Below are 15234 nucleotides of genomic sequence, written 5' to 3' on the forward strand. Positions count from 1 at the left end.
ATGCCTCTACTGGAAGCAGTATGTATCCTCATCCCATTGACTATCAGTTTAGCCATATGGATTGCATTGGCCAGTGGAATATAAGTGGACATGACAATTCTGTCGAAGCAAACTGTTATGAGCTATAGAACAATTTGGTTAGCTTTTTGTTCTTCTTTTTAAAAAAAAGATTTATTTTGTTTATTTGAAAGACAGAAATACACAGAGAGGTAGAAAAACACACAGAAGAGAGTACTTCCATCCTCTGGTTCACTCCCCAAATGGCTGCAACACCCAGACCTGAGCTGACCTGAATCCAGGAGCCAGGAACTTCTTCCAGGTCTCCCACATGAGTGCAGGGGCCCAAACACCTGGGCCATCCTCTGCTGCTTTCCCAGGCCATAAACAGGGGAGCTGGATTGAAAGTAGAGCAACCAGGACTAAAACCGGCATGCATGTGGGATGCCAACACTTCAGGCTGGGGCTTTGACCCACTATGCCACAGCATTGGCCCTTGTTCTTTCTTTCTGCAATGAGAATAGGTTTGTCTAATATTGTATCTATTCCTTTAGCCTGGGTATTACAATGAGAACATGTGGGGCACAGTCACACAGAATCAGGTAGAGCCAAGCAAGATTGCCACTATTCTTCAGATGTATATGTGTGATATAAATAAGAAACAAATAATGTTCTCACAAGCCACTAAGATATTGGTGTTTGCTTTGTAGAAAAATTGATTAATACAAGCCCTATGAAGTATAAGCTGTAATTTCCAATTTATGATGACAAAACTGAGACCTAGAGTATTAGTAATTTGCCTGACCACATACTTAGTAAGAATTGTACATTTGTTTCTAGGTATATAGTTCAAATTTAAGAATGAAATTGTATAAAGATGGAGATACTCAGAACATTCTATTATATAATACTTTGATATTATTCAAATTGCAAAGATTATGGTGAATGGGGGAAGTAAGGAGAGAAAACTCACAGTGGGTCTAGTTCGTGAATACTTGTTAAGATGATCAACTCATAAGTCACATCAATGGGTAAATTGACATCTGTTTCAGTCTTTCCAGGCTGCCCATTGCCTGATTTCTTATCTACTTCATGGGAGTGCTTAGTATGCGTCCCACCTCATGACTTACAGCTCAGGCACAAGCAACACGATTTTGTTTTCAGAATTCTTGAAATAGGAAATTTAATATCAAGATGCCAAAAACTGTGATTTCTTGTAAAACCATTCTTCCTAACTTAAAGATGGCTACCTGCTGTCAGTGTTCCCACATGACTCCTCTGTGCATATTTGGAGAGAAGAGGTGCATATGGTACAGAGATGAGGGAGGGGAGACCTGAATAAGTGTTCTTGTAGCTCTTCCTCTTCTTATGGGGCCACCAGTCCTATAGGATTTGAATCCCACTCTCATGACCTCATTTAACCTTAATTACCTGCTTAAAGGCTGGGTCTCCAAATGCAGTCACATGGGGATTAGGGCTTCTGCTTAAGAATTTGGGAAGGTGCACCATCCACTATAAAACAGTAAGTTTAGAGAAATGTTCTGTTGATGTAAGCATTTTGGAATGTTAAGTGTTCTGCATTATCTACATTAAATAATGAACTATAAATTTAGGCTTATAAAGAAAACATGGATGTAATATCTCTTAGTGGGTTTTTATTCTTGATGTATTACTTTATTGTATAGACCTGTAAAAAAGAAAAGACTTTGGTCAAGGTCATATGTGTGGTTAATGCCAGAAAAAGGCGAAGTAACAGTCCTTTAACTCCCATTGGGTTCCTACTATCTAAACTCATTCTGATATGGGAAAAGAAAGTTATTTATGCTTGGTATTTCTGCAAATTGCTGACTCTTAGAAATCCAGATTCTTTCCTTTGACTTTTCAACTGTCTACTTTTCTTTCTTAGGTAACTTCTTTCAAGATCCTGAATTTGCACAACACCCACTTCATTCCATCAATCTCTAGTGTCACATTTCCATCTAGATTCCTGCTCTAGGTAATGTTGCTTCCTTGGAGAGTAAATGAGCCATTATATACAACCAAGGAGCTAACCCAGTAATTTACTGAAGTGTGGGAAAAAGAAGTATAGAAAAACCTAACAAAGTCCTCTAATCATACACCTTCTTAAATTATTTTCTTACGTTCAAGTATTACATGTTTCATTTTCAGGACATGCCAACATGAGGTACTATTTTTCAGTAACTGTTCCAGTCAAATAGAATGACAATTTTGTCTTCAAATACAATGTTTATGAAGGCATAGATAGGGATATGCCAGCTTTATGACCTTCTAATCAGATATCTTTCAGACACTAGAATTTCTCTCCAAGGACTTCATGTATTTGGCCAATAATAAAATCTCATCTGCAGATAAACCTTGCATTTACAGAGTTGTAATGGCTACTATAATTACAACACAGCTGCTATTAAAGAAACTGATGATATGAGATCAGGTGCTTTCTAAAACTTGTAGGTGTATTTCTCTAACCTATTTAGTACAGTAACATGAACATAAAAATCTATTTATTGACTTAAGACTCTCATTATATTCATTTAAAAATAATTTGTATTAATTACAATAAATGCTACCTGAATATCTACTATGGGATGAGAAATATTATTGATGGTTGAAGGTAAAAAGAGTTGATTGATTCTGTCTCCAAAAATCTTAAAGTCTAATTATAAAGTAAGACAATGACACCATTCAAAGGTACTTCTACTTTTAGAGTAGATTTCTCTGGAATACTGGTTGGCCTAGATTATGAGATTTCTATCCCTAATTTTAAATACCTCCTATTAGTTGCTTTCTTATTTGTGGAGTATGGACAATCACAGCTATATTTTTAAAAGGCCCTTTATTTAACTTTCCATTTCTCTTTGGGATACCTTTCCCTTTGCATTCTCCAACAAACCACTGCTTTCGTTTCCTGAATCCCCAGTTTCTTTTATTCACCTTTCTCCTCTGAAACACCTTTCAAACAATGCCATTGATGTCTGTCAGTGCCTATCCCATAAGACTCTTTTCAGCTTTTATCCTACCTCCTCTCTAGTAAGTTCACAGCACTGCTCTCTCTACTTGATTCATTTTTTTTCTGTGTCTTGCATATCTCCTCTGGTTCTCCTATCTTTGACTTTGTAGGCTGGGTCTGTGCTTTTAATCTTTATACTAAATACTAAACAATGTCTTGACATTGATTTTGTCCCTCAATCTTCTGACTTATTGTTAAAATCAGCCAAATGCTGACTATTCTTCCAAACTATTTGAGCTTTAGAACTCCATATCTAAATGCCTAATAAATAGCTTCATTGGGGTGCTTCATAGCGTATCATATCTTCTCAGCAATGGGATGTCCCTCATCCTAAGGTGTGCTCTTCCTTCTGTGTGAAAATTGCCACCCAAATCCAACCAATTAGGTACCTCATGAGATATCTAGGAATAATCCTTTCACCATTTCTCTTTCTTACACTCCCCTATGAACAATCAAATATGTTACCTAGTCCTTTTTAGCAACTCTAAAATTTATCTATTTATTATTTATTTTACTGGCTGGGAGATGGAAAAAGAATGACAGAGGCAGACATGATTGATTTCCCAAATGAGCACAACAGCCAAGTCTGGGCCAGACCAAAATCAAGACCCCAGTTCTCAATTCTCTCACACTGCGGGTAGGGACCCAGCTATTTAAACTGTCATCTGCTGCATCCCAGGGTGTGCATTGGAAGGAAGCCAGGATCAGGAATGGAGCTGGCACTTGAACTCAGATACCCTGATGTGGGATGAAGGAGTCTTAACTGGTGGCTTAACCACTAGGCTAAATATTCACCCCCATGATGCACTTTTTATTCCTGCTTCAATAGTTTCTATTAGGTCCAACTTCTAATTTATTTATTGTTTTAATTTTATTAGAAAGGCAAAATGAGAGAAATAAAGGGGAGGGGGACAGAATCTGCCACCCACAAATGTAGCAACACCAGGGTCCTAGAACTCAGTCTGGTTCTCCCACATGGCTGGCAGGGCACAACTACTTGAGCCAAAACCTAATGCCTCCCAGAGTGCTAATCCATTAGAATCAGACCTTGATCTAAGACTTAAATCCAGTAATTCTGATATGGGATGCAGTCATCCCAAGCTGTACCTTAAACACTAGGCCAAATGTCCACCCCTACTTTTAATTTTTTGAAGGACCTTCATACTATTCTCCAGAATGACTATACTAATTTGCTTTTGTTTCTTATAAAATTATAGAATCCATTACTCTTTTTCTTTGTGTGTGACAAAACAATGTATAAAACATTGTGGTTTGCATTTTTTCATTTAATTTCACAAGAAACTAAAAAGTAGTATCACCCTTTTCATTATGGTGATGGAAGGTAAACTATGAGTTTCTTTTCTTTTCTTTTAGGATTATCTATTTATTTGAGAGGCAGAGTTACAGACAGGGAAAGATAGAGAGAGATCTTACATCCACTGGTTCACTCCCTGAATGGCTGCAATGGTTGGGGCTGCACCGGGCAGAAGCCAGGAGCTTCCGTCAGGTCTCCCATATGGGTTCCAGGGCCCAAGCACTTGGGCCGTCTTCCACTGCCTTCCCAGGCCATTAGCAGAGAACTGGATCATAAGAAAAGCAGCCAGGACATGAACCAGCGCCCAAATGTGATGCTGGTGCTGTAGGCGGAGGCTTAACCTTCTATACCACAGCACCAACCCCCTGAATTTTTTTTACAAAGATACTTAAGTGGTCAAGGATAATACTAGAACTTGAATTCTGATCTTTTCAATTAGTAGTCGCTTCAGAAGGGTGCTGACTTTAGACACTTCTGATGTCTTTTTCAAATATTTTTTCTAGAAGGCTGTCATTTCAGCTGCTTTTGAGATAGATAGAAATATTAAGAGAAATCTATTTTTAAGTAGTATTAGATTGAATATATATTTAAAATTTGCCCCAATACAGGAATCCTCTTACCAATGTTGCTGAGTGATGTTCATCTGCTTTCTTCTTGTGTGTATGAAAAGCATTGCTTCCTCCCTCCAAAACAGCCCACATAGTTGGGGGAGAGCTCTGATTCTCTCTACATTCATCCTTCTATTGGGTGAAATCTGCCTTCCAGAACTTTCATTTCCAAATTCAGAGCTTTGAGCTTTACTTATAATCATAGGTGCAGAGAAAAATAAACAGTTTTGTCTTTTTTGTTTTCCTCTGAGATGACATATAGCCCCAAACCCAGTTGTTAGAATAAGAGGTGTTAATAGGATCTGGAGGAGAGGCACACAGCTGGATATTCAGAGCCAAAACAGGCTTGCTGGGCTGTTTCCTCTATCAAATCTTCATTACCTGCCACACTGTGTCATTACTCACAAGCTTTAGCATCAACACACTGCCCTGGCATCCCTCGCTGGCCTCTCTCTGGCTCTAGAAATAAATACTATTGATCAGCAGTAGCCATATCTGAAGCTGGCAGGAATGCATGAGCTTATTAAGTTTCTTTATTAAAGTTAAATATAATCTGGAAAGAAGTGTTGATTCCCTCCGGATTTATGGCCATTTATATTTTCCCCTTGTAATCCTCCATTTGTAACATTTCATTACACACTGTCTAATGGGGTTTGGGGACATTTTTGTTGGGTAAAAGATTTTTTTTCATGCTGCTTTTCCTCTATCATTAAAACCTTGGAAGAACATCTACAGGGAAAGATGCAAAGTGTAACTGTGGATATCCACAGCTTAACATATGGTCAATTATATTTACTCTAATTTATAAGGTGATTTGAGACTGAGTTTTAGAGCCAAAGAGTTTAACTATGACATTCACCCTTTGGTGTCCTTGTGTCCTACCCATGATTTTTCTTTCACTTCTCCCACATTTCTTAAGGCCTTATTTTCTTGCAGCTTTTTGAATTCCGAATTTCTCTTAAATTTCAGCAGAAGTTTTCTAACCTATTTGATTTCCCTGCTGCTGGCCTCTTTTCCCTCTCCCTCTGCTATTCAATTCTTCGCTTTTCTTCTGCACCCCAGGTATGATCCTTTTGAAATGCAAAAATTATACATCACCCCACTACTTAGAGTTTCCATCAACTTCTCAGTACTTTTAAGCCCAAATCCAAATTCATTGCCCAAATCAGGATGCTTTAATCTGATTCCTCTGCTCTGTGTTTAGCCAATCATTCCTACCATTCCCATCTTAAACTTTGCTCTTCCACTTTGGTGAACTCTTTACCCTGTTCTTCAATGTCTATATGGCTGTGCCCACAACACTATCTCCTTTCTTTTTGTAACTGATTTGTACTCTCCTATTTGTCCTCTGAGAATCATTTTTATCCTTCAGGGCTTCCTTCCTGCTGTGTGTCTCTCACATGGTTCCCTCACACAATGACCATTCTATTATGACTCTTTTTTTTTTCTTCTTTTTTTTTTGACAGGCAGAGTGGACAGTGAGAGAGAGACAAAGAGAAAGGTCTTCCTTTTCTGTTGGTTCACCCCTCAATGGCCGCTGCGGCTGGCGCACCGCACGGATTGGAAGCCAGGAGCCAGGTGCTTCTCCTGGTCTCCCATGCGGGTGCAGGGCCCAAGCACGTGGGCCATCCTCCATTGCACTTCCGGGCCATAGCAGAGGGCTGGCCTGGAAGAGGGGCAACCGGGACAGAATCCAGTGCCCCGAATGTGACTAGAACCCGGTGTGCTGGTGCCGCAGATGGAGGATTAGCCTATTAAGCTGCAGCGCCGGCCTTCTATTATGACTCTTAACCCCATTCCATCATAAATATCCAGGGACTTAAGTTTCTAACCACTACTCCTTAGCTCTGTGAGGATACTTTCAATGTCTTCATAAATCCTCTGTCTATAGTTTCTGACTCTCTGCCTGGCACAAAATTAGGATTTTAATAAATTCCATTGAATGATTGAGTGAAGAAATATACGAACAATCAGAAGAAACTAAACCGGAGCATAGTGTGTAGATTTGATAAAAATCTGCTTTTCAAGTAGTTTTCCACTCCAGCAAGCAAGATTTGTGATGTCATGAAGAAGCAAAGCTGAATGGCAAGTGATACAGACTGGAAATGACTGTAGAGATTACCAAAGGGATCTGAACTAACATAGTTCAAGTTTTTGCTTGTTAGATGTGGACATTGGATCCTGAAAAGACGGAGGGGCTTCCAGGGGTCATAGAACGAGACCCTCAGAATGAGAGCACAGGACTTTAATGTTGATATATTACTTTGAAGAGCTAGTCACTTCATTTTCATCAGAACTGCAATGGTTCTATGATATGTGGTGTCTTCTTAAAAATATATATTACTCAGCAACCCATATGGTTAGATGCAGGAGTTCTAAAAGAAGGCTGTTCAAACCACAGGGTTCTCCAAGTTTTCAAGTTTACTGGCGAGAATTTTAACATTTCTCTGAAATATACACTTGACTCATCATGGGTTGAGAATGCATTAACACCCCCACAATATATAACCAAAAAAATGTGTTTCACCTGGAGGTGTGTAATCTAATTAAAATGAATAAAATCTGAGTATCCCAGTTTCTTCCTTGTACTTACTTGTATTTCTATTCTGAGTATATTCCAATTATCAACTAGGGCCTTTTCATGGGACCTCAACAAATAGTTGAATTTCTAATTCTAGGGGTACCATCAGGGTTATTTTTAGCGGAGATCCTCCAGGCTCATTAACTGCAATGTAAGACACCCGACGGAACACTTCAATATGCCTAATATTAAACTGGATAGTATTCATTGTCTCCCAGTAACATTACATGAATTTACTGGAATGTAAATTTGGCTGAAATTATTGCAACTGTAAAGAGAACACTGGCAGAAATTATTATAGACAGTGAATATTTGACAACCAATGGAAAAAGGGTTAACCATATAAAACACATAGTTTATTTGGTAGATACTAGGTTCCTAAAAATGTGTCCCAGAACCCCCATAAGGCTAACAAAAATGTTCCTTGGTTATAAAAAGCTAGATGTACCTTAGTAGAGTATAATCTCACCTTCCAGGTCTGACGTCTTGGACAAAATACTGTGGTGAGTGGGAATGGGCATCATTATTTCACTAGAACTAATTCCTGAGGACTGAGCAATGTCTGAATTGGGCCTCTCAAAAATCACGAGGTCAGAGATGACTTTTTCTACATAGTTGACACAGGATTTTAAGGAACTGGTTAGGAGCTCATGCTTCAGCAAACTAATAGAAATTTCTGGGGCCTCATCTGATATTTGCATTTTTAACATCAGGCATAGGTGATTAGAGATGAGGACTGGGAATGGCAGGGTTTATAAATTATATAACATCTGGGGATGTTATATAACATCTCACAGATGATCTGTAAGTACTCTGATTGCTGGCTGCCCAGTCCAAAATGCAGCAGCTCTCTTTAATTCTGCAGTAAACACAGGTGATCTGCCAATCAACATATGATAGTTTATAATTATTCCAAACCTCATACAGTGAAATGTCATCAAAATGTGTTTAATAGAAGTCATACTGTTAAGAATAACTCTCAAATAAATATATTTTTAAATGAAAAAGAAATCCCTCTTTAAAAAAAGTTTTCAATAAACAGTAAGATGCTGAGCTTTTGCTACTTTTCAGTACCTGATGTATGGGGAATATGATTATTTTAGAAATACAGTTTCCTATTAAAGATATATAAGAAAATATCACTAGAATTGGAGTTACAACTAGTATCAACTAGTATCTAGTTTTGTTTCTTTTGCCAAACAGTTGCATGACTATGACTAAAGGACTTCACCTTTCTAATTATAATTATGTTAATTACAAAAAAGGAGAGTGTTGCTAATGATTTTTTGGGAGCCTTTGAATCTTCTTTAAAGATTCCTCAGGACAAAGGTGAAACCAGCTGTACTGTATCCACGGCTGATTATCACCTCTTAATGGAAGCAGACATAATATCTCTTTTATATACTTTTCCGGAAAATCATCTAACTGCATTTGCCTCTTAAGTGCTCTCAACTTTGTGGACAGTTTGAACTTCTAAATCGAATGGAAATGGCTGATTTCCCTAAACTACAGACATTTTTCTGCTAGGCTGAGTAGTTAAGGCTTTTTAAAAGTTTTAACTCGGGTTATTTCCCTTCCTTTAGTGATTGATTGGTGATGGTTGAAAATAAAATTAGAAGGTGTCCCCCAACTGTGAAATGACTCATGCGGAAGGTTCAAAGTGTTCTCTTTGGAAAAGTTCTTTGATTAGGAAAGTACTTTATTCCCTATGAATATCTGGGATGAAATGCCCAACCCATTTAGAATGATCTAATGTCTGAGCTAACAGAAATTCCATTGTGCTTTCTCTAAGCATCTTTATATGGATGCAAAGTTTGAGGTCCAGAAATATTTTCCTGGCTCATGAATAGGTGCAATAGGTAGAAGAAAACAAGCCTACAGTATATCATGTCCTTTATTAATAATCTTCTCTTATATGTACAGGGCTTTAAAGTTTACCACGCACTTTCAACATAATGCTTAATTTCTTTTTTTTTTAAAGATTTATTTTATTTATTTGAAAGACAGAGTTACAGAGAGAGGTAGAGCCAGAGAGAAGAGAAAGAGAGGTCTTCCGTCTGCTGGTTCACGGCCCAGATGACTGCAACTGCCAGAGCTGAAGTGATCCGAAGCTAGGCGCCAGGAACTTCTTCCAGGACTCCCATGTGGGTACAGGGGCCCAAGGCTTAGGTCATCTTCTGTTGCTTTCCTAGGCCACAGCAGAGAGATGGATCAGAAGTGGAGCAGCCAGGACTCAAACTGGTACCCATTGGGGATGCCAGTGCTGCAAGCTGGGGCTTTAACCTGCTGTGCTACAGTGCTGGCCCCTATGCTTAGTTTCATGAACACCATCAATCATTGAATAAGATTAGACAGCTATAAATGTCTTATTTTGTGTTACAAAGATATTGATTGTCAAAGTCAAAAAAGAACCAAGGTTTTCTGCCTCAGGCTAACTCATTTCTACCCATTAACCAACCTTAAATTTTAATTTTTACTTATAATAAATAAATAACGCTATAATTATTTTCAGCCTTTTTGTATTCAGCCTGCTCCTTTTTCTAATAAAATTATCAGCAATGAGTCTCAGGAACTCCATTACAAAGGAAGAGTCTGATCCTACAACAGGGAAACAAAAACGTAAATATTCTTGTATGTTTTTTCAATATTTGTTAAATGAAAGACAAGTAATAAGGGAGGTGGGATAAGGCATCCTGCTGATAAAAGTCAGGAATCTTATAGGTATCACAGACAACAAGGGGAGAAAGAGTTTGGCCCATTCTGTGACTTTCCCCAAAGTTTAGTGAGTGTTCCATGTGATTGGACTCAATGGAATGTATGTTGTGGGCATTTTCATCTTTTCTTCTTGACAGTGGAACAGAACAGACACAGCTTCTCCAATTTATTTCTAACACCTTGTCAGAAGGTGAACTAAAAAGACAGTTATTAATTAATGACTCATAACAAACAATCATTCAATAAATAGATTATGGAAAGTATAACTAAGCCTTATTTAGACATAGTTTACAGAATTTCACACCATGCTGTGACATAGTGTCAATACTGGATGCTTAACAAGCATTATAGAAAGGGAAGGAGGATGGAATATTGGTTGGGAAGAGAGCTTCCAAGTGAGACTGAATTCACTTTCTGTCCAGCACAAACCCCAGCATGTGATGATGACCAAGCAAAAGTAGGAAGGTAAAGGAGCTACCACTGCAATGCAGAATCCAGTCTCTTACATTTCCTGCTGCCTTTCCATGAATATCATGATGCATGTGCATTGGAGTGGAGGATCACACACCATTTCCAGAGAGCTTGTGTTTTCTTCATGTTTAGAAAGAGTGAATTGATAGATTCCATGTGCTCAAGGGAATAGAAGCAGTAGGTTCAGCGCACAGTTCCTAAAGCGGAAGCCAATGAAAAAGGGCATCCCTGCAAATCTTATGCTGCTATGAATAAGAGGATGATACCCAAACTAATACAGTGTATGGGATATTTTACTTTCTTAGACAATGTAAGACCAACCATATGGGACAGTCAAGGGAAACATGACTTGAATTTGTAAGTAAAGAAAATGAGACTCAAGGGCATTAAATGATACGCCCAGAGCCATGATAGTATCAGAATGACATTAAGCTAGGTAATTTTGCTCACAGTGTATGAGATTTTGTTCACTGACTAATAGTTTCCTCTGTTTTGGGCTGGAAATTTGGCGCCATAATCCACACATTCATGATTTTTTTTTTTTTGACAGGCAGAGTTAGACAGTGAGAGAGAGAGAGACAGAGAGAAAGGTCTTCCTTCAGTTGGTTCACCCCCCAAATGGCCACTACCGGTGGCGCGCTGTGCTGATCCGAAGCCAGGAGCCAGGTGTTTCCTCCTGGTCTCCCATGCGGGTGCAGGGCGACCCTCTGGGCCATCCTCTACTGCCTTCCCGTGCCACAGCAGAGAGCTGGACTGGAAGAGGAGCAACCGGGATAGAACCAGCCCCTCAATAGGGACTAGAACCCGAAGTACCATCACCACAGGCGGAGGATTAGCCTAGTGAGCCATGGCACCGGCCCACACATTCACTATTAAAACACTCTGTGCCACACACTGGGCCAGGCATAGGTAAATGGTCTTCACTTGACATCGATTGGTATACTATGCTCATTTTTCTCTGACACCTATGGAGCGAATAATTTCTGATAAAAACTTTTCACCTTCTTTTCCCTTAATTCTCTCTTAGATATGCAGTCATTAGTGGATTGATCTTCCTATTTCTGAATCTAGGAGAATATATAAGAATCAGGGGTACTCCATGTGCTGGGTTAGCAACCTTACAAAACCTAAGTTGACCTGTTCTCCAAGGAGAAAATAAGAAAAACCTGGTTGAGAAGAGTCTTTGCTGTAACTTCCTGGAGACTAAAAAGTAAAAGCTCTGCAGATATTGGAAGGAAAATCCATGTACTTCTTCCTTCATTCCAATCAGGTTATACAGGGAAGATTAATAATATTTTATGTTTTATCCTTTTTTACTATAACTATAAAAATTGACTAGTAATGTGTTTATAAAACTTATAGAATTCTGATAAGAAAGGGGACTTAGGTGAACATGATAATGAACCCCGAAAGATTTCCACATTGACTCTTGGATTCTATGAATATGCTATCTTTTAAGGCAAAAATAACCTTTTGCTTATGATTACACTGAGGATGTTAAGTTGGGGAGTTTATCCCAGATAATCCTTGTAGGCCCAGTGAACCCACAAGAGTCTTTTTAAAGAGGGAGTCAAGATGGTCAACATCAGCAAAAGATGGAAAGATAGACCTAATGGTTGAAGTGAGGATGCTGTATGAAGATGGAGCAAGACACTCAGAGCCAAGGCATATAGGTGACATCCACAAGCTCCAACAAGCAAGGTAGTGGACTCTTCCTGGGGATTCCAGAAGAAATGCAATCCCAATGCACTAAAATCCTGCTTTCAGTTTTATGACTCCCAGGACACTGGAAGAATGTATATGTGCTTTTATGGGTGACTAAGTTTGTGGTAGTTTGATATAAAAGCAATAAGAATCTAACACATGATGATTTGACAGGACATAGAACATTTTTTAAAATTTAAAACCTATTTTTAAAATACTTATTGATATAGAAAGAGGGAGAGAGGCCGGCGCTGTGGCTCACTTGGCTAATCCTCCGCCTGAGGCGCTGGCACCCTGGGTTCTAGTCCTGGTTGGGGTGCCAGATTCTATTCCCGTTGCTCCTCTTCCAGTCCAGCTCTCTGCTGTGGCCCAGGAAGGCAGTGGAGGATGGCCCAAGTGCTTGGGCCCCTGCACCTGCATGGGAGACCAGGAGGAAGCACCTGGCTCCTGGCTTCAGATCGGCACAGCATGCCAGCAGTGGCGGCCATTTGGGGGGTGAACCAATGGAAAAGGAAGACCTTTCTGTCTCTCTCTCACTGTCTAAATCTGCCTGTCAAAAATAAAAAAAGAGGGATTGAGAGAGAGAGAGAAAATCTCCCAGTACAATCCCCAGATGGCTGCAATGGCTAGAGCTGGGCTGATCTGAAGCCAGGAGCCAGGAACTTCTTCTAGGTCTCCCACATGGGTGCGGGGGCCCAAGCACTTTGCTGCCTTCCCAGGTCATTTGCAGGGGGCTGGACTGGAAGTAGAACAGTGGGGACATAAACTGGTGCCCATAGGGATGCCTGCACTGCAAGTGGGCCTTACCCTTCTAAGCCACAGCACTGCCATGGGGTAGCACATTTTAACATGAAGTAAATGAAGGAACAGAGAACCTAAGTTACTCAATTTCACACAGTTATGTGGCAAAGCAGTGCCTTCATTTAATCCTTTTAATTTTTGTTAGACCATCCACACATACTGAGGACTAAAACTTAGCTGCACACTCTGATCAATGGGTTTCTTCAAGTTCAATGATGGCCTCTGAGACACACAATTGATCTGGAACGGCTTTTGAGTTACCGTTTGATGTTGACACTGGGTGAGAGAACAGTAGTTCTAACTTGGAAGGTCCCTTTGAATGGAAGACTAAGAGGCTTGGGCAGGGCTCCATGTAAATGAGTCAGGAGCTGGTGGCTCAGATCTGGATTTTCCAAAATCGAGGATGGCAGCTTTAGGGCCAATGCCTGGCCTCCCTGGCTGGGGAACCTACAGCATTAGCACAGATGTTCTGTAAAAAAGGAAGACACTGGTTAAGACAGCCCTTCCCTGTGGCATCTCTCAAGCTCATGGTTATCATAGATACATAGTGTAGGGAAGGGAAAATCCTGATGATAAGGGGCAGGAAAGAAGTAATTTGTCCTTTGACATTCTTAGAGGTGTAAGACTCTTCTGGCTCCTGGACCATGCTCCATGCCAGCCACCCCCAGTACTCCAACTCTAAGCCTCCACATAAAAGGAAGTAGGCACATGTAATTCAGAGATTAGTAAGGGTCCAGTTGAATCTTAGCTTTTTCTGAGAGGTACAAGTATCCCCAGACAAATGGTTTAGATTTTCCTAATCATGTTGCCATTGTGAAAGACAGGTGTGAAAGCTGTTAGAAACTGGAAGCTATTTTCCTGGGTAGGAGTTAATTGTACTAATCCTCCTAGAAGACTGTGTAGAATTTTATTTTTGTGTAGACTTTTATTTTAATCTCAAAATAACTTCTTTCATGAGAAGTGAGAATTTTCTATTTTATGTATAACTTTTTTGGAATATCATTCTTAGGAAATACTCTTATAAAACCAAAATTATACTTGTTGTGACTTTAATATTCCTAAAACTATTATTGCTAATAATATTTGCTAATATTTATAAGATACCTGTAATATGAATATTCCCAAAGTGATTCATAAAATACATATTATCATTATTTAAATAAATTAAGTAAGTTAGGAAGTACCATTATCTCCATTTCATTGATAAGGAAACTGAATCTCAGATAGGAAATGTAGCCTGTGCAATAAAATCAGGCTGTGGCAGAGAAACTCAGAAAAACTTGGGTGTTCTGACTCCCAGATGGTGCACTCTATACAATCAATCATGCTATTACTTGAAGGTGAGAATTTCATCTTCTTTAACTTTGAAAGTTCAAAAAACAGCATAATCCAAAGCCTGAAATAGATGTTTAAGAATATTTATTGGATTGAATTCACTTTGAATTGATGCATTGGGACTGTATCTATTTATTATGCACCTGTCACAGAAGTCTGAGACACCAAATCAGCAAGAAATACATGGGACAGGAAAATATCATCATGATCTGAAAGTGTGGGTGAAGAAACGTAAGCTGGGTGCATGCTCTTGGGAATATTTGTGTTGTAGGTATACTGACACATACAGATCAAGGGGGCCGGTATTGTGGCATAGTAGTAAAGCTGCCACATGTGATGCCAGCATCCTGTATGGGAACCAGTTTGTGTCCAGGCTGGTCTGCTTCCCATCCAGTTCCCTGCTAATGGCCTGCGAAGAGCAGTGGAAGTGGCCAAAGTGGGAGACCCAGATGAAGCTCCTGGCTCCTGGCTTCAGCCTGATCCAGCCCTGGCCATTGCAGACATCAGGGAGTGAACCAGAGAATGGAAGATAACTTCCTCTCTCTCTCTGTAACTCTGACTTTCAAATAAATAAATAAATATTGCAAAAGATCAGAGTGCTTGGGGGCTCATGGATTGCCCTCAAACTCTAGTTTTAGGTGATTGACAAAACACTGTTTGTTTCTAATACCAAGACTGG

The sequence above is a fragment of the Oryctolagus cuniculus genome, chromosome 2 (assembly GCF_964237555.1).
Source record: "Oryctolagus cuniculus chromosome 2, mOryCun1.1, whole genome shotgun sequence".
In the NCBI taxonomy this organism is placed as follows: Eukaryota; Metazoa; Chordata; class Mammalia; order Lagomorpha; family Leporidae; genus Oryctolagus; species Oryctolagus cuniculus.